Source organism: Balaenoptera physalus (assembly GCF_965194825.1).
Source record: "Balaenoptera physalus genome assembly, chromosome: 1".
Classification (NCBI taxonomy): Eukaryota; Metazoa; Chordata; class Mammalia; order Artiodactyla; family Balaenopteridae; genus Balaenoptera; species Balaenoptera physalus.
The window spans coordinates 27217822-27236011 of record NC_138882.1 but is presented as its reverse complement, the minus strand read 5'-3'; the positions used below and the strand labels follow the sequence as shown (position 1 = coordinate 27236011).

The 18190-nt window shown below is 40.6% G+C and overlaps 1 protein-coding gene across 3 annotated transcripts in view; it reads left to right on the top strand.

Moving 5' to 3' along the window:
• Positions 1–18190, top strand: part of KIF26B (kinesin family member 26B) — a 500555-nt gene that overhangs the window by 283485 nt on the left and 198880 nt on the right. The gene's annotated exons all lie outside the window — the stretch shown is intronic.

The window sequence follows — 18190 nt, the reverse complement described above, 5'->3', positions numbered from 1 at the left end:
AGGTCAAATGTGCAGTAAGCAGGCGCTTCTTTTCTTGTTTCTACATAACAAAAGAATAAGTCAGCCCTTTAGAAGGAAGGATCAGGTGAATAGATTATACCCCTACATTATTTCAAGGGAGCGTTTAAAGTGACGGCTATTTAAAGGAAAATTGTGGCTGGGATTTACAAGTAAGTAAAATCAACCATAGGAAGGAAGGGAACGATATTAAACCAAAAACATTTTTCCTCTACTTGGTTTACTGAATGAAAGACAAATGTGTAGGCAGACAATTGTGAAGATCTTGACTTAAATGCTTGATTGACTTTTCTCATAAAGGCTTTAAAAATTCTCTGGCTCCTTAAATTATTGGCGTTCCCTTAAAGAAGAAGGCTTACCTAACCCTCAGCTTTAGTTTTGCATTCATTTAGATAATAAAGTCACTTGGGGTCTTGGGGCCAACAATGTACCACTCTGCTTAAAATGGTAAAAATGACTGGTTTTTAAAAATTTTTTTATTTTATATTGGAGTATCGCTGATTAACCATGTTCTGTTAGTTTCAGGTGTACAGCAAAGTGATTCAGTTTTACATATACATGTATCTATTCTTTTTCAAATTCTTTTCCCATTTAGGTTATTACAGAATATTGAGCAGTGTTCCCTATGCTATACAGCAGGTCCTCGTTGGTTATCTATTTTAAATACAGCAGTGTGTACATGTCAATCACAAACTCCCAATCTATCCCTCCCCCCATCCTTTCCCCCTGGTAACCATAAGTTCATTCTCTAAGTCTGTGAGTCTGTTTCTGTTTTAAAATGACTGTTTTTATTCAAAAGATGTAAGACTGGAAGTTATGAAGCTTTGGAACTAGGACAGTTGTAATTATCTGAGAATTCACCTAGACACTAATATTTTGAGCATTCCATAATAAAATAAATTCTCCTAAATACGAAATAGTTACACCACCTGATGGGTGGTATAAAAGAATGAAGGAAAAAGTAGTGATCAAGATGATGCAAGCTACACAGCAAAGAAAATCATCAACAAAATGAAAAGGCAACCTACTGAATGGGAGAAAATATTTGCAAATCATATATCTAATAAGAGGTTAATATCCAAAGTGTATCAGGAGCTCATACAAGTCAATAGCAAAAAAACCCAAACAATCTACTGAAAAATGGGCAGAAGATCTGAATAAACATTTTTCCAAAGAAGACATACAGATGGCCAACAGGTACATGAAAAGATGCTCAACATCACTAATCACTAGGGAAATGCAAATCAAAACTACAATGAGCTATCTCCTCACACCTGTCAGAAGGGCTATTACCAAAAAGACAAAAAATAACAAGTATTGGCAAGGATGTGGAGAAAAAGGACCCCTTGTGCGCTGTTGGCGGGAATGTAAATTGGTGCAGCCACCATGGAAAACAGTATGGAGGTTCCTCAAAAAATTAAAAATAGAACTGCCATATGATCTAGCAGTTCCACTCCTGGATATTTATCCAAAGAAAGTGAAAACACTAACTCAAAAAGATATCTGCACCCCCATGTTCATTGCAGCATTATGTACAATAGCCAAGATATGGAAACAATCTAAGTGTTCATTAATGGACGAATGGATAAAGAAGATGTGGTGTATATATACAGTGGAATATTATTCAGCCATAAAAAAGAAGGAAATCTTGCCATTTGCAACCTGAGTGGACCTTAAGGGCATTATGCAAGTGAAATTAGTCAGATAAGTGAGACAAATATTGTATGATCTCACTTGTATGTGGAATCTTAAAAAAAACCCCAAAATCTCATAGATGCAGAGAACACATTGGTGGTTGCCAGAGCTAGGGGTGGGGAGTAGCCAAAATGGGTGAACAGGGTCAAAAGGTAAAACAAATGACAGGGATCTAACGGACAGCATGGTGACTATAGTTATAATACTGTATTGCGTATTTGAAAGTTGCTAAGAGAATAAATTTTAAAAGTTCTCACCGCAAGAAAAAAAATGTATGCATGGTGATGGACGTTAACTAGACTTATTGCAGTGATCATTTTGCAATATATACAAATATTGAATCACTGTTTACATCTGAAACTACTATACTATTACATATCAATTATACCTCAATTTAAAAATTTTTCAAAGGATGATGCAAGCTATTTATTCTGTGTTTTCAGTTTAATCATTAGGATGATGCTTCATGGAGCTTTGTGTAGGTGGTAATGCCTGTTGTGTGTCATTTCTTAAAATACTGGTTTTTGGTTGCTGTGAGAGTTTGAGATAAAAATCTGGTTCCTTGAGAAAAGGGTTTTCCTTTATTACTGGAGCACATCTGTATTTGGTGCTGGAGCATTTGCAAACAAAAGGAGGCCTTTGTTTCCCAGTTCTTTCTCCCTCGTGTGGCTCTGAGATGGAAACCACTGGATCTGAATTCCTAAGAGGTGCCACCAGGCTGATATTTTAATCAGTCTGGCCTAAAACTGATTAGCAATGGCTCTCATGCCCGCGGCCCCTGCCTTTAATAATGGCTTACATCATGTGTTAGAGCCAGGTACCTTTGTGAAATGTAAGTGAGAAACAGGTAGAACACTCCTGAAGTGTTTGTCCTTTGACCTATCGAGTCACCTATACCTTTGAACTTCCCCAGGAGGAGGGGTGGGCATTGGGGATGGGTAGCACCAACATAGAATTCTCTAAATTCCTTTCTAATGATTTGGAATCATCAGAAACTTCCACGCCAACTTCATTTCTGCCTTTCACCCTTCCCCATCCCGCCATCATGAGGACATTTTTATCCTCCACAAAGGATCTGCCCTGGGGAGTTAACATAAACCACCTTTCCTTGGTTACTGATAGACAACCCAGCAGAGGTGGTCCTTGGTCTGAGAAGGCGAGAGAGGGAGAGTATCTGTGTCCTTCTGTCCCCTTACCAAGACCTCACTTCTGCAGACCCCCTTCCCTGTGCTCTCCTCACAAAAGAGGTAATTACCTTCATCCAGGCTCTTTTTATAGAGCAGGTGGCAACCCATTGGGGTAGTAGTGTTTCACTCTCCTGAGAGTGGAACTTCATTGCAAAATGTCCCAGGAGTCATATGCCATTTGTACGAAAACCCAAAGAGGTTAGAGAAAAGAACAAAAAGATAAGGAAGCTTTTGCTGAAAAGAAGGGAGCTGTTTGCCAAAAGAGGGAACTCGGGTTTAGAAAGTTACTGTTTGAAATTCTTATATCTTAAAGAGACCAGGGGTTGGGCCGGGGGGAGCCCTTGTTATTGAGTTGAGTGACATTTCTCTTTATTATAAAGTTGTAAATTCTGGGGGTAGAACTGCCGATAAAGCTCAGTTATACACTATGGTTTGGTTTGGTTTTTTGCCAGCTGTGCTTTTTTAGCAGTTTGCCTTGGAGAGTTAAATTAAGGGTTTTTGCAGGGGAAATACTTCTTATTGCTTTAGCAAGTGAAACTACTTGCTAAACTAGTTATTTTTAAATATGTATATATACTTAAAATATGTATATTTTAATATATACATACATCATATATATGTAGTGTGTGTGTGTGTGTGTGTGTGTGTGTGTGTGTGTGTGTGTATGGTTTTGTTTTGTCTTTTAACATCAGCTGGGGTAGAAAGAGAAGGGTGTCTTTGCTGTAAGCCTTTCCCCAACTGGGTCATAAAGAAGAGTCTCTGGCTCCCTCCTGCTCCCACCAGCATGACCCCCTAGTTTAACACCAACACCAGGTTTCAGGGTAGAAAGATCACACACACACACACACACACACACACACACACCACCCATATTGTGGCACACAGAGAAGCACTGGTCCCCAGGGGAGAGTGGTAGGAAGGGATGGCCTGCCTAGACTTGAAAATGCCTTTTCTCTCATCTAAATTATACTCAAGCTCTTAACTTGGCTTTAATGTGGAGATTTTGTGGTTCAATTTTCTTCGGTGGTATCCATTAAAAAAGGGGGATTGATGGGTAACAGAATTGATTGGCATAGTCTTCGGGTATTTCGTATGTATTATTAATATTTAGTATGTATTATTAACATTCCCTACGTGTAGCAAGAACTATCATGGCTTAATCAGAGTTATCCTTTACTCCAGAATTAAACCATGTTTTCTGTGGTTACCTGAATTCCAGGTGGGACTAAGCACAGCTAAGAGTATCTAGTAGCACCTTCAAGTGACTTTTGTATCAGCCAAGCCTTTTAAAAACTGGCACACAGACTTGTAAAAACTTATACTTCTCTTTATCCTTGTTTGATTGGCATTGTCACCATGCATGTTTATTTTAGTGAAATGGACAATCTACAGCCCTATTGCGACACATCCAAAACCCAGTTGACTTAAACAATTAATTAAAACTTTTTTTACTGTCTACCTGCAATGTGTATAGTACTGTGCTTCACCCTGTGAGGGGGAGATAATCTAGTCCCTGCTTTTTAGGAATTCAAGATCTCATCGAAAAGAATAAAATGCGCACAATTAACTAGATGCAAAAGGTAGTCTGTGGAGACATGCCAAATGAATAGTACCAGAAGGGAATTCTATAGGCGTTCAAAGGAAGTGGAGGTCGCAGTGGATTAGAGTTGGGGGGGAGAGTCTTAAGGGGTTTGACTTAGGCCTGTAAAGAACCAAGAGGATTCAGATGAACTAGAGGAGCTAGAAGGGTGTTTCCCACCACACACTCTGAGAGTTCAGGATTTGGGTTGCTAAACCCAGGGGACTGTGGAGGGAAGGTGGGTCAGCCAGGCTTAGATCTTGTAGGCAGGGGGAGCTTCCTGAAGGATTTTAAATACTGAAAACCTGGCAGTCCTAATGGATTAGGCAGAAGGCAGATGAGCTAGGCTATTGCAGTAGTCAAGATAGGGGTGACTGAGAATTTGGTTCAGGAAGACATGAAAAGAAAGCAATGGATTCAAGTTATGGGGGAGGAATTGGCAAGGGTTGGCCAAAGAGTTCATGTTTAGAGAAGCACTGTGGTCTGAAGCATAGTGCCACTTTGATTCCACAGTCTCCATCCCCAATCTCCTGAGGGACAAGATGGAGATAATTCCCCTGTTTGATAATTTCCTGCCAATTAGTGCATAATTTTAAATCTTATCTATGTAACTTTCAGATGCTCATTTCCTTCTGTATTCCCCAGCACAATTTCATATGCGGTCTCTAGCTCTCTCTTTCTTTCTTTCTCTCTCTTACATAGATATACAATATATACTTGATTTGATAACTGGCTCAAGAATTTCGAGATACATTCTGTTCCTGTTTAGCTGGAAGCATTTTCAAGAGAGCTGAAGCCCATTATTTTACTGGCTTCTAAATTTATTGTTTATATTCTCAAGTAGGACAATGTAAAAGTGATTACTAAAGTTGAGCCTATTATTCAGCTTTTGATAGTTATTATTTAACTCTTGCTGGCCAAAAGGCACCTATGAAGATACAGAAGTCATTAGTGTGTTGACAAACACCATTACAGTGTTTTCAATATCTATTCACATAACAAAATATGTGAATAGTTGTTTTACTGCATTGAAATATGTTATCTCTATTAATAAAAGTGCATCCTCATTAGTGAATTCTTTTCATACAAAGCTCTGTATCTCTTAGGGCTATGTGTAGGCATTTTCTGTCTAGATATATGATATTCATATTCATGAATTAATTAATTAGTTATATCAACAAATATTTATTGAGCCTTGCCTGGCATGGTTCTAGGTGACTGAGTACAATGGGACAGTAAAAATAAGCTTCCTGCTCTCATAGATCTTACATTCTGATCAGGGGAGACAGACAATAAATAAACCAGAAAATATCTGACAGTCAAAAAGTTATGATGAAATCAGCCAGGCAAAAATCTAGAGGGAGAGCATTCCAGGCACATCTCTACTCATATAAGATGTACATAAAAGCACATGTGCCTTGCACATGGGAGGTATTATTGATGCATTTATTGAGTGAATAAATGAATGGATGAGTGCATTTATTTTCCTGCTCATAAAACTTTCACTAGTAGACTGTTGGCTCTTAGAACTTTATTGTGCTAATAAAAGTGATATTACCTTATTTTCCTTCCAAAGAGACTTCATGGAGAAGCGAGTGGCTGCCTTAGTTGGCCCTCTGTCTCTGGGCTCACTACACCCTCTGCCCTCAGATAATTAAAACAAGTCAACTCCTCCTTACCTTTCATGGCTATAGTTTCTTCAGGGAACCTTCCTGATCTCTATGGACCTATATTGAAATTAGAGTTTATGTGCCTGTCTCATTCTCTAAACCAGGCTCCTCCAGTGTGGAGACAGGAAGTTATTTTCCTAATGCAACCAAGAAATAGATGCAGGGGAACTATTTCCTTTTGAGATGAAAGTCACCGAGCCTGGCCATTTACCTCTGCGTATATAGAACTGTGGTGTTCCCTTAGGTCTCTGCTTCCTGCCCTCATGCAAATTACCCTTTATTTAGGGAAAATAAATAAAGCATAAACAATAAGAGAACATTTGCAAACGAAGATGGTAAAGACTTGTGGAGAAATGCAGAGGGGATGAGAGTAAGAGAATCGAATGAGTGGATGTCTCTCACCATGGTCTCCTTGACTTGCTCAGTAAAGACCATTGGACCAAAGAAGGCCAATATCCAGTCTTTATCTTCCTCTAGTGTTTACTATTAGAGGCAAAGACATTGTTTTGAAAGAGCAGTATGCAATGGTTTTATGATGTATCTTTTATATGATAGTTCTTATTGTTTTCAATATTTTAATTGATGTCTTCGATTTGCCTGAGAGCTTTAAATATTTTATGATCTTGAAATGGCATGTGAAGGCATCAGGGCTTATAATTGATGCCTGCCGTTTTCATTTGAGTGAGGTGGTGCCGTTACTGGAGTGATGGTCATCTGGGTGAGTGTGCCCTGTCAATGGAAGAGCTTTTTAAAATCTGCACTATAAGCACTTACTCTTGCCCTCACTTTCTTTCTTTAATTACGTAATTAATCCATCCTTAATGAGAGGGATGGAAACAAAGGGGGAAGGAAAGTAAGGCAAAAAGAAAAAAAGTTAAACATTCATAATCCCAGCAGCTACTATTATTTTTCTTTTTTTTTTTTTGTGGCTGCGTTGGGTCTTCGTTGCTGTGCACAGGCTTTCTCTAGTTGTGGCGCATGGGGGCTACTTTGCGGTGTGCTGGCTTCTCATTGTGGTGGCTTCTCCTGTTGCAGAGCACAGGTTCTGGGCACGAAACCTTCAGTAGTTGCATCACACGAGCTCAGTAGTTGTGGCACAAGGGCCCTAGAGCACGGGGGCTCAGTTGTTGTGGCACGTGGGCTTCAGTAGTTGTGGCTCGCGGGCTCTAGAGCACAGACTCAGTAATTGAGGTGCACGGGCTTAGTTGCTCCGTGGCATGTGGGATCTTCCCGGACCAGGGCTCGAAACCGTGTCCCCTGCATTGGCAGGCAGATTCTTAACCACTGCGCCACGGGGGAGGTCCCACCAGCAGCTACTATTAATACCTCAGTGTAAGGCTCTAAATACTTTGAAAAAATATTTCCTTTTAAAATTTTACCACAGAGAAAATTACAATACCAATTTTCTCACTAACAGAGAACTTCCAGGTCAATCAATAGTTTTCAGACTATGTTCCAAGGAGTGGCAGGGGCCGCCCAGCTCAAGAGAACAGGGACCCTGCAAAGGGCCAGGGAGCCCATCTGGTTTTCCCTCCTCAGTGCAACTCTACTCTTACTGGAATATATTGTGTAAGAAACAATTATTTTGGGTAACAGGGTTTCATTGCTCATATAAATAGCACCTTGTAAAAAAGTCACATTCCCATTGAGTAGAGTACTATGTGCCCATCCAAAGTTAAAAACTCTGATAAACACCTCTGTCCATATGCCCTCCCTCCCTGGATGTTGGACTTTTGCTTGGCCCTGGAGCAGCCGTCTGCTGTGCCCTGCAGAGACTGTGGCCACCTCTGCCTGTTGGACTGAGCTGTGCAGACAGTTGACCTGCTGGATGGGAAGCGGCTCATACCTGTTCATGTTTATCAGGGGCGCCATTGCTGGCCCCAGCTCAGCTGAGGAAGCGTTGGTTGACTAACAAGTGAGTGGGAGGAACTGCATGGTGCCAGTTGCTGAGAAGGCAGTAGGGGCACCACTAGGTATCCTGGGGTGAGCCCAGGCTGGGGGTCAGAACGTCACTGGGTGGATGGCGGTAATAATCAGCAAGAAGAAGGGGAGAAATGTTTACAAATCAAGTATCCGATAAGGGTCTCGTGTCTGGACTATAAAAAGAACTCTTACAACGCAACAACAAAAACACAAACAACCCAGTTTTTAAAAGGGCAAAGGGTTTGAATAAACATTTCTCCAAAGATATACAAATGGTCAAAAGCATATGAAAAGATGCTCGACATTGTTAGTCATTAGGGAACTGCAAACCAAAACCACAATGAGATACTATTTCACACCTACCACTAGGATAGCTATAATAAAAAAGATATGGTGTTTTTGTGGTGTTTTGAGTGTTTGCAAGGATGTGGAGAAATTAGAGCCTTAGACATTGCTGGTGGGAACATAAAATGATACAGCCACTGTGGAAAGCAGTCTGTCAGTTCCTTAGCAGATTCAACATAGAGTTGCCATTTGACCCAGCAATTTCACCTTTAGGTGTATACCCATGAGAAATGAAAACATAAGTATGTTCAGAAACTTGTACACAAGTGTCCAGAGCGGCATTATTCATAAGAGCCCAAATGTCCATCAATTAATGAATAAACAAAATATTGTATATCCATACAATGAAATGTTATTCAACCATGAAAAGGAATGAAGTACAGATATATGCTAACAAGTGGATGAACCTTGAAAACATGGTAAGTGAAATAAGCTAGACACAGAAGGTCACATGTGGTGAGATTTCCAGAATAGGCAAATCTATAGAAACAGAAAATAGATTGGTGGTTGCCCAGAACTGGGAGTGTTGGGGGAAATTGGGAATGACTCTTTTGGGGGGTAATGAAAGTGTTCTACAGTTGACTGTGGTGATGGTTTTACAGCTCTGTGAATATACTAAAAACCACTCACTTGTATACTTGACATATAACATTATATTAGTTGTAGGTGTACAACACAATGATTCAATATATGTATATATCGTGAAATAATCACCACAGTAAGTCTAGTTAATACTCGTCACCACACTTAGTTACAAATTTTTGCATGTGATGAAAATTTTTAAGATTTACTCTCTGTGAATATACTAAAAATCACTTACTTGTATACTTTTCGATCGTGAGCTTTATGTTATGTGAATTTTAACTCAATAATAATTTAAAAATCAGTGAAAGTCAAGTTTACATTGTTTTTGGCTCCTAAGAAACTCCCTTAAATGGGCTTCTTACACTTGATTATGGAACAGTAATTAAACAGCCAGAGTATAAACAATACATACACCTCCATAAGTCAAAGGGAAAATGGAGCGTCCGTGTGGTATACCTGGGAAAAACAGACAAAAATGTTCTTCATCTGAAATAACTGATAGGAGAGGTAGAGAGAGAAATCTCAATGGGTATGGGACATGATATTTTTGAGAGTGAGCCAGTACATTTTTGGCAAAAAGGAAGCATTTAGCAGGCCACTAGTTTGTAAAACTAAACTGTAAACTGGAGCAAATTTTCAGCGTTATCTTCAGTTACATAGGGTTAGTAACTTGTATTGATGCTTTCTTAGTTCAGTCCTGTTTCTTTTTTTCCAAATCATTGTTCTAAATCCTGACTTAGAAGGTGCAGTTTTGAAGTTCAAGACACAAGGTTCATTCATTTAACAAATACCTTTCAAGCTCCTACTCTGTGTGGGGCAGTGTCCCGGGCACATCAGTGAACAAAGACAGATTCCTACCCTCACGGAGCTTAGATTCTAGTGTGTGTGAACACAGCCCACAACTACACGCATAAGTCAGTCAATCAGGCAGTAGATTAGAAGGCGATAAAAGCTGTAGAATAAAAGGAAAAGGAGCAGGTGTTAGGAGTGTGTTGGTGCAGGTGGTTGTATTACATAAAATGGCCCAGCCCCGTTGAAAGGTGAGATTTAAGCAAAGACATAAAGGAAGTGAGGGAGTTAACCAAGCAGGTGTCTGCGTGTCTCTGAGGGAAAAGCATTCCCAGCAGAGGGAACAACAACACAAAGACTGAGAACGGGCCTATTATGTTCAAGGAAGAGCAAAGGGTCTGGATTGTCTGGAAAAGAGCCTGAATCCGAAAGGAACTAGGAGGGTCAGATGATGCAGAGCCTACCTAGCGGGCCATTGTGAGGAATTTCCCTTTTTAAAATTGAGATATAATTCACTTATCAGAATATTTACCTTTTTAAAACATACAATTCAATGGTTTTCGGTATATTCTCGGCTGTGCAACCATCACCACTGATTCCAGAACCTTTTCATCACCCCAGAAAGAAACCCTGTACCCTGCAAGCAGTCACTTCCCATTCCCCCCTCCTCCCCAGCCCCTGTCAACCACTAATCTACTTTCTGTGTCTATGGATTTGCTTTATTCTGGACATTTCCTAATAATGGAATCATACAATATGTCAGTTTCTGTGTCTGGTTTCTTTCACTTACCATAATGTTTTCAAGGCTCATCCACTTGCAGCATGTATCAGAATTTCAGTCCTTTTTATGGCCAAATAACATTCCATTGTAAGGATATGCCGCATTTTGTTTATTCATCAGTTGATGAACATTTCTGTTGGTTCCACTTTTTGGCTCTTATGAATAATGCTGCTATGAACATTGTGTACAGGTTTGGTGTGGGTATATGTTTTTATTTCTTTGGTATATGCCTGCGAGTGGAAGGACTTTGTTTTGTTTTGTTTTGTTCTGGGTAAAATGGGGAGCCACAACAAGGTTTTGGACATATCCGAGGATCACTCTGGCTGCCTTGTTGAGAAAAGACTGTGGCGTGAACAAAAGGGAGCCTAGTCAGAAAACTGTTACGTTGATTTAGGTGAGGAATGATGATGGCTCAGACCAGGTTGGGAACAGTGATGGTGGAGAAGTGGTCAGATTCTGGATGTATTTTGAAGGTAGCCAGTATAATTTCTCTTCGAGTGAGAAAAAGTGAGGATATAAAGATTAATCCAAAGGTTTTTGGTTTGATCAGCTGTAAGGATGGAGTTGTCATTACGTGAGATGAAAAAGGCTTGAGCAGGAGAGCAGGAGATCAGTTTGGATATATACTGAGGTTGAGGTGTTAGACGTCTAAGAAGAGCTGTCAAGCAGGCAGTTGGATAAATGAGTCTGGAGTTCAGGAAGTAGTCTGGGCTGGAGATATAAATTTGGGAATCATTGACATCTAGATGGTATTTAGAATCATGAAATTGAGCAAGATCACCAAGGTTCCCATTTACTTTAAGGGCAAAATAACATAAATATGGATAGAGCGTGGTAATACTTTCTGTTTATTGAGTTCCAGCAATGAGCTCATGTTATAACTGAAAACACACATCATGAGAGAAGCTTCTCTAGAAATGCACATTTAATGTGGTGACGCTACAGGCACCCAGCGTGTATATAAGAAGTCATTCGCTAAAGCCTTAGGGGCGTATGCATCAATATCGTGTGAAGTCTCTTTTGTTCTAATTATGCTTTCCGTTTTTTGGTTATTTTCCTGTTCCCTCACGTACACCTCAGCTTATGATCGGTGTGAAGGAGTAGGAATGGTTGTGCTGTTGAGACATTACCGCCCCCAACGTTGGTGGTAACCTTACCTAACTTGACTAATTTGCACTGTTCCCATGTAGAGAAAGTCGTTTGACAGCAGAAGGAAGAGGATGGTAAAAAGCACCTTTACATTGTTAGATCACTGACCAAATATTGAGTCCATCCATAAGAGGCAAGTAGAGTGCTGCCTGGTCCAGAAACCACCTCAGGGAGGAGTAATTTCAGATCTGAGGGGGTTGAGCCTGGAGGAAACCTAAAGGAGGAAGGTAGGAGTTATACTGAAATATTTGAAAGGACCCAGACTTGTATGTTGCTCTAGATAGAACCAGGATTTGTGGGTAAGGATTGAGAATTGACAAACTTCCATTTAAATAGGAAGGAACTTTCAGATCATTAAAGCTGCAGAGCTATATGCAGGGTATTGGGTGCAGTTCAGCAGCCAATTCTTCGCCTGCTATGTAGGAGGGGGACCATCAGTCAGGGTGCCACCAGGGGGACTCCACGCTGGGCTCGGACCTCTGAGCGCTCTGCCAACTTGTAAATCCCATGATTCTCAGGTAGCATGGCTTAAAAAAGAGAGGATGGACTTGGGAAGGGCCTCTGAGAGTTTCTACATTTCCTTGATGCAAATAGGCCCTCGTTCTTCAGAGGATTTTAGTCCAGTCTGGTATTGTTTAACCAGCGAATCTCAGGTTGAAGTGAATGGTTGGGTTGCAACAGTGCATTCCAAGAGTTAGAGCACGTGAGTGATCGGCTGGACAGACTGGGTTTGGGCAGGTTTTTTAGAAATACACTGCACTTCTGTACATGGATTGCCCTTCATTCTGTAGAGACCTTGGGATTCTTTGTTCTATTTATCTTATGTGTTCCAAATGCTGATGTAGTTTAATCCTAACACTTTTAGAGGGTTGAGAAAAGAAATGTTTCAAGTTTGAATACAAACCCTTGGAGTCATTAAATATTCCCAGTGAAAGCAACCACAGAGGTCATGTGGTCCCATTTCCTCATTTTATAGAAGGGAGGACGCAAGGTCTACCCCAGAGCAGTTAGTTGATTCAAACCTTCTGTTCTTATTCCTGCAATAGTGATTTATCCACAGTTACTTTATATTTAAGATTCGGAAACAACTACCTTATGAGAGGTACTTATAATGTGCCAGGCACTGCACATGCATTTTCTTATTTAAAATATCACCTGTAAGTGCTATCTTGGAATATTCATGCTTCAGGAAGAAGCATCTGCTTAGAACCAATGGTGGACCAAATGGCTTTTCTCTTATCTTTTCTACCATGTGGGTTTCTCCATAAATGATAACTGGCAAAGGCTCTCTTTACAGCTCTGTGGCCATCCCTGGGCTTAGAAAATGCCCACAGCCACCAGCTCAGCTGGCACACAAACAGTTTTGGGTCCTGTTCCCATGTTTCAGTCAATCTGTCTAGAGAACAATGGAAGTCCTGAAACATTCTAATGCTCAAATGTAGTGTAAAGAGGACAACAGAAAATTTCAGGCTTCCGTGTTTGAACTACACCCCCGGTAATGGCTGGGGACTTGTCATTAAACAGGAAAACTCGATGTGTGCCCCAGCATCACGCAGTGTTCCAGTCTCCATGCTGTAGAGAGATGTAACTCTTATTCCTATTCCCAGATCTTTCACCTTTTTACATGAGGCTAATATTTGAAAATTCTTTCTTTCCCTGGAGTGTCAGACCTCCCGTCAACTCACCGTAAAGACAAGGAATAGATTTCCTTTTTCAACAAGTGAGGACAGCTGTGGCCAAGTGTTGATGATTATTGTAAGAGAGGAATACAAATGTTACCATTACTGAGCGCTAAGCTTTGTTTATTTCTGCAGAATTCCCCAAGAGTCTCTAGGCTGGGAATCTTGCCCACAGACCTGATGAACGTCCTCTGCCTCTTTGAAGAGTCTCTAGTTTGATGTGACAGCGTGTGGCAGCCTTCCCTCTTAGCAGCAGCATAGCGGCATCAAACCAAATTGCACTCCTCTTGGAACTGTGTGTATTTTTACTGTCCTCGCTAATGAGGCCCATAGCGAAGAAAGAGAAAAATAACAAGTGGGCAGTGCATTTGATTCTAGGAGAACTGCAAACCAAGGGTGGAGATTGTCAAGAGGGCAATTCAACGGGGAGAGACGTTTATTTTTAAATAAGAGCTTCCGATGAGTAATCCTTTGTAGCCAACATTAGAACTAGATGCCTCACTAGGTGGATGTGTATTCAGAGATGCACATCGTTTTATATGAAAATCCAGAAGGCCGAATATAAACGTCATTAACCAGCTTCTTCTCAGGGCTTAGGAAGAAACTGCCCGAGGCCACCCTGCTTTCTGCGTACATGATATATTCCATCTTCCTGAAGCCCTCCTTTGCAATGAGAAGTCTCACTGTTGGGTGAGATTGAGATGGGAAAGGGGCCAGTGGAAAACTCACTTCACTGATGGGCTGCGGAGCCCTAATTAATACGTTCCTCACTTGCCTCGTACCTGGGGTGGCTGATGATTACCACCGGTGTCCCCACCAATGAAGGGTTCACCCAGAGGCCCATGTGGATTTCAGAGGAAGGCGTGTGCCATGAAGTCCAATTCTAAGAGACTAATGAACACACACATAGTCTCCAATGTTGGAGCCTTGGAGTCTGGGAGTGTGGTGTGATGAATCAGGGTAACAAGTGCATGGTTTTGGGGAATATGAAATTTCATCAATTCAAGTCCAAGTCATTGAAGAAAGCTTCCCCTTTGGGTACAAGAAGGCACGAGTGGCGTGTGCTAGGTTACACTCCCAGGCCTAGTTTCCTTTGGAAGGTGGGGAACTAGGTGCCAGCCAAAGCTCTGGGTCATCTTCTTTTGTGTCCCCTCAGATCTCAGGGGGTTTCATGAGTGCCTGGGGTCTACACGCACATTGATGTTTCATGTAGAATGCAAGAGCCTGGTGGAGAGAGGCTGTCTCAGAATCAGTTGTAATAAAAATAATATTTAATAATTGACATTATAGAACATTTACTTTGTCTCAAGCAGGGCATCATTTCTTTTCATCCTCACAATTTCTATTAGTGTCCCCTTTTATAGGTGAGAAAAATGAAGCTTAGAGAGATCAGGAGAGTTATCCAAGGTCACCCAGCTGGCATTGAAATCCAGAGTCCCAGAGCTCAAGCCCTGAACTGCTCTGCCTCGTTCCAGAACTGGCTTAAGTGCCTGGAATGTCACAGTCTCTTTTTTTAAATTGAAGTACAGTTGATCTACAGTGTTGTGTGTCACAGTCTCTTTTACCACAGATACTTACACCTGTCTTGGGGGGAACAGGGCAGGTGCAAGAATAAAGTTTAAATCGCTAACAAGAAATTTCGCTAATTAATTTTGGGAGGACACGCTGAGCAAGTCTGAGCACGTTGCTACAGGTGCCATCGCAGGTGGGCACAGATTAAACACGTGCAGGGGTCACAACAGTGGAGCTACCAGAAGGTTAAAAAGGGGAAGGTAACTGGCAGAGCTGAAACATTCACTTTGCGAATTTTGTCAGGTTTGGTGTGGAAACCCCAAATTCTCATTACACAAAACAACTATCTGGAACTGAATCAGAAAGAATATTTATTTTTATCTTAGTCTGTCAAATGTTTTTCTCTTCCTTTTCAACTTTTAGTAATGTATTAGTAACATACTGATATAAAAATCTATAAGTTAGTTTCCTCATTGCATCTTTATGTTTTTGCTTATGTCTTTTCTTCATTCTAATACCTTCTCCTGAACTGAAGCTCTTCGCTGAAACGGTGCTTTGTCAAGTATAACAGTCAATAACCTGCTTTTTATTTCTCCTGTTTTATTTCTACTTCCACTCCAAAGATTTCCAGCTCCATATCTTTTCTCTCTTTCCCTTTACCTCTGACCCCTCTGCCTGTGCTCCCTTATTAAGTGTTCATCATTCTGGGTTGTAATTTTGCTCATTCTGGGCAATATTCTGAATCTTACCTCACTAAAGAAAGTGCTAATGAGATACTCCACATTATGCATCTGTGCTCTCCTACAGGTTCCAATAAGCTCAAAGCAGCTGATGGAGCCACGTAACTGCATTCATCTGAAGCCCAGAAACAGTGAATGAAGGCACATAACCTTGGTCATCTGTCAGATGTACCTCATAACGCTGTACAGACACTGAGTAACTTCTCTAGTACAGTTTAATGATATAGATTGGTCCCTCTGCTATTCCATGTAGTTTCTGGGATGGATTCCTCTCTGAAATATTTGGCTTACAAATTGGATTGATGGAAAAGAAATTTTGTGGCACAATGAAACAGATTTTGAAGCATTGTTCAAAGGTTGGAGATTTGGAGATTGTTCTAGCAATTTGGAACTTTTTTTCTTTTTACTGTGGGCCATTAACTAACTTTCTTCCTCTCTCCCTCCCTCCCTCCCTCCTTTCTTTCTTTTTTTCTCCCTCCCTCCCTTCCTTCCTTCCTCCCTCCCTCCCTCCCTCCCTTCCTTCCTTCCTTCCTTCCCTCCTTCATTTTTCTCCCTCTCTCTCTTTTCTCCAAAGAAACTTGCAACAGAGTAGATTTCTGTGACAGGAGACCCCGAGAGTTGCTTTTCTTCTCTGGATTAAGTGGGATGACAAAAAAGCAGACACCTTGGTATTTTAAGTCTGTTTTTACAACAGAAGCCGAGAAATTAAAACAATGCTGACCAAGTATCCATCAATAGAGGAATGAATGGATAAACAAAATGTGGTATACCCATACAATGGAATATTATTTGTCTATAAAAAGTCATGAAATTCTGACACATGCCCCAACGTGGATGAACCTTGAAGACATTATGCTAAGTGAAATAAGCCTACCACAAAAGGACAAATATTGTATGAGTCCACTTATATGAGGTACCTAGAATAGGCAGATTCATAAAGACAGAAAGTAGAACAGTGGTTGCCAGGAGTTAATGGGTACAGAGTTTCAATTTGGGAAGATGAAAAGGTTTTGAAAGTGGATGGTGGTAATGGTTGTCCAACATTTTGAATGTGCTTCATGCTACTACAATGCACACTTCAAATGGTTAAAATGGCAAATTTTATGTTCTATACATACTTTACCACAATAAAAAATTTTATTCAAAAATTGCTGCATGTGAAGGTAGCCCGAGGAGAAAACTCTGCATCTTCTTATAAATTGGTGACCCTGTGTAGCCTTTTCTCTGGGATCACAGATACTGTGGGGGCAAGACTCTTAAGGTGGTGAATGGTGACCCTTCCGCATGAGTGGTATTGACATTTTTTTCTATTGCTGTGATGAATAAATGAATAAAGGAAGGAGTTAAGATTCCATTCTGCTTTGCGTCTTGATCGACTGTCATTCTATCTTCTGGTTAAATGTGAGCATCTTTCTTTGCAGCAACCTCCTCCCAGCTGTTCTTCTTAAATATACTGGCATTTACTTAGACTTGACCTTTGCTAAAGGAGCTTTAAAGAAATCCATATACCCTGATTAAAAATAGAAGACTGTATGCCTTCTCAAGGGTTAATGTAGGCCAAGTGAAGACACCTAATTTCAGTGCCTATTTTTCCAGGCTCTTTTTGTAACACATTCCTATGGTATCCTGTCCATCCATTTGGGCTAACACTGCTTCACTGAGCATTTTGTAAAATCACTGAGAAACTCTAGAAAAAGATTCCTGCCTTTTTTTAAAGAGGGTCATATTTGGAACAAAGGAAGGAAGAAAAACATCTCTCGATTTGATAAATCTTTTCCAAGAAAGAAGTTGCGGCAAAGTATAAGACTGAGCAGACAATTCAAGGGAAAAAGAGAGAGAGAACATTACATACAGTACTATAAAAATGGTTCTTGTTACAGAACTTTAACATACCTAAAGTAATTTAATTCCTAGTATCTCATTAATGCTCACAGCAACACAGCAAAGTAGTTATTATTTTGTTCTGAAGTTTCAGCTTTCATAAACGGCTCGCTCAAAGTCACACAGGCCACAGGAAGAAACCAAAGTCTGGCAGAGCCTGAGTTCATGTGTCCCAAAGTCTAGAGTCCTGGGCCTGAGGGCTGGGTTAGTTGCAGAGGGCTGGATCCCCCTAGTTAACCTTTGTGACTCTATGTATACGCAGAACGAACCCTTAATTGTAGAAAACTGAGCTGGGGGGGTGTTTCGAGTTCCTTGAAGTATTTCACCAATGCAACTCATATTCTGCCACCTCTTTCTTTGTGCACTTGTAAATATGATCCCACCACGTGTTTCTGAAATGGTCTTTAACATATGAATTTGAGATTTTAAATTTGACAGATTTAATAGATTGGTAGCCTATACAAATCTAAAAGAGAAAAGTGCCATGCTAGGACCCACTGTATGATTTGTGCGGCCCAGTGCAAAAGGAAATGTGGAGCCCCTTGTTCAAAAATGATATAAAAATTTCAAGATGGTGACAGCAGAGTATTTAACCAAGCACGGGGCCTGGAGAAGCTGCAGCCAGTTTTGCAGACCTGCTCCTTCACGTGCACCTTG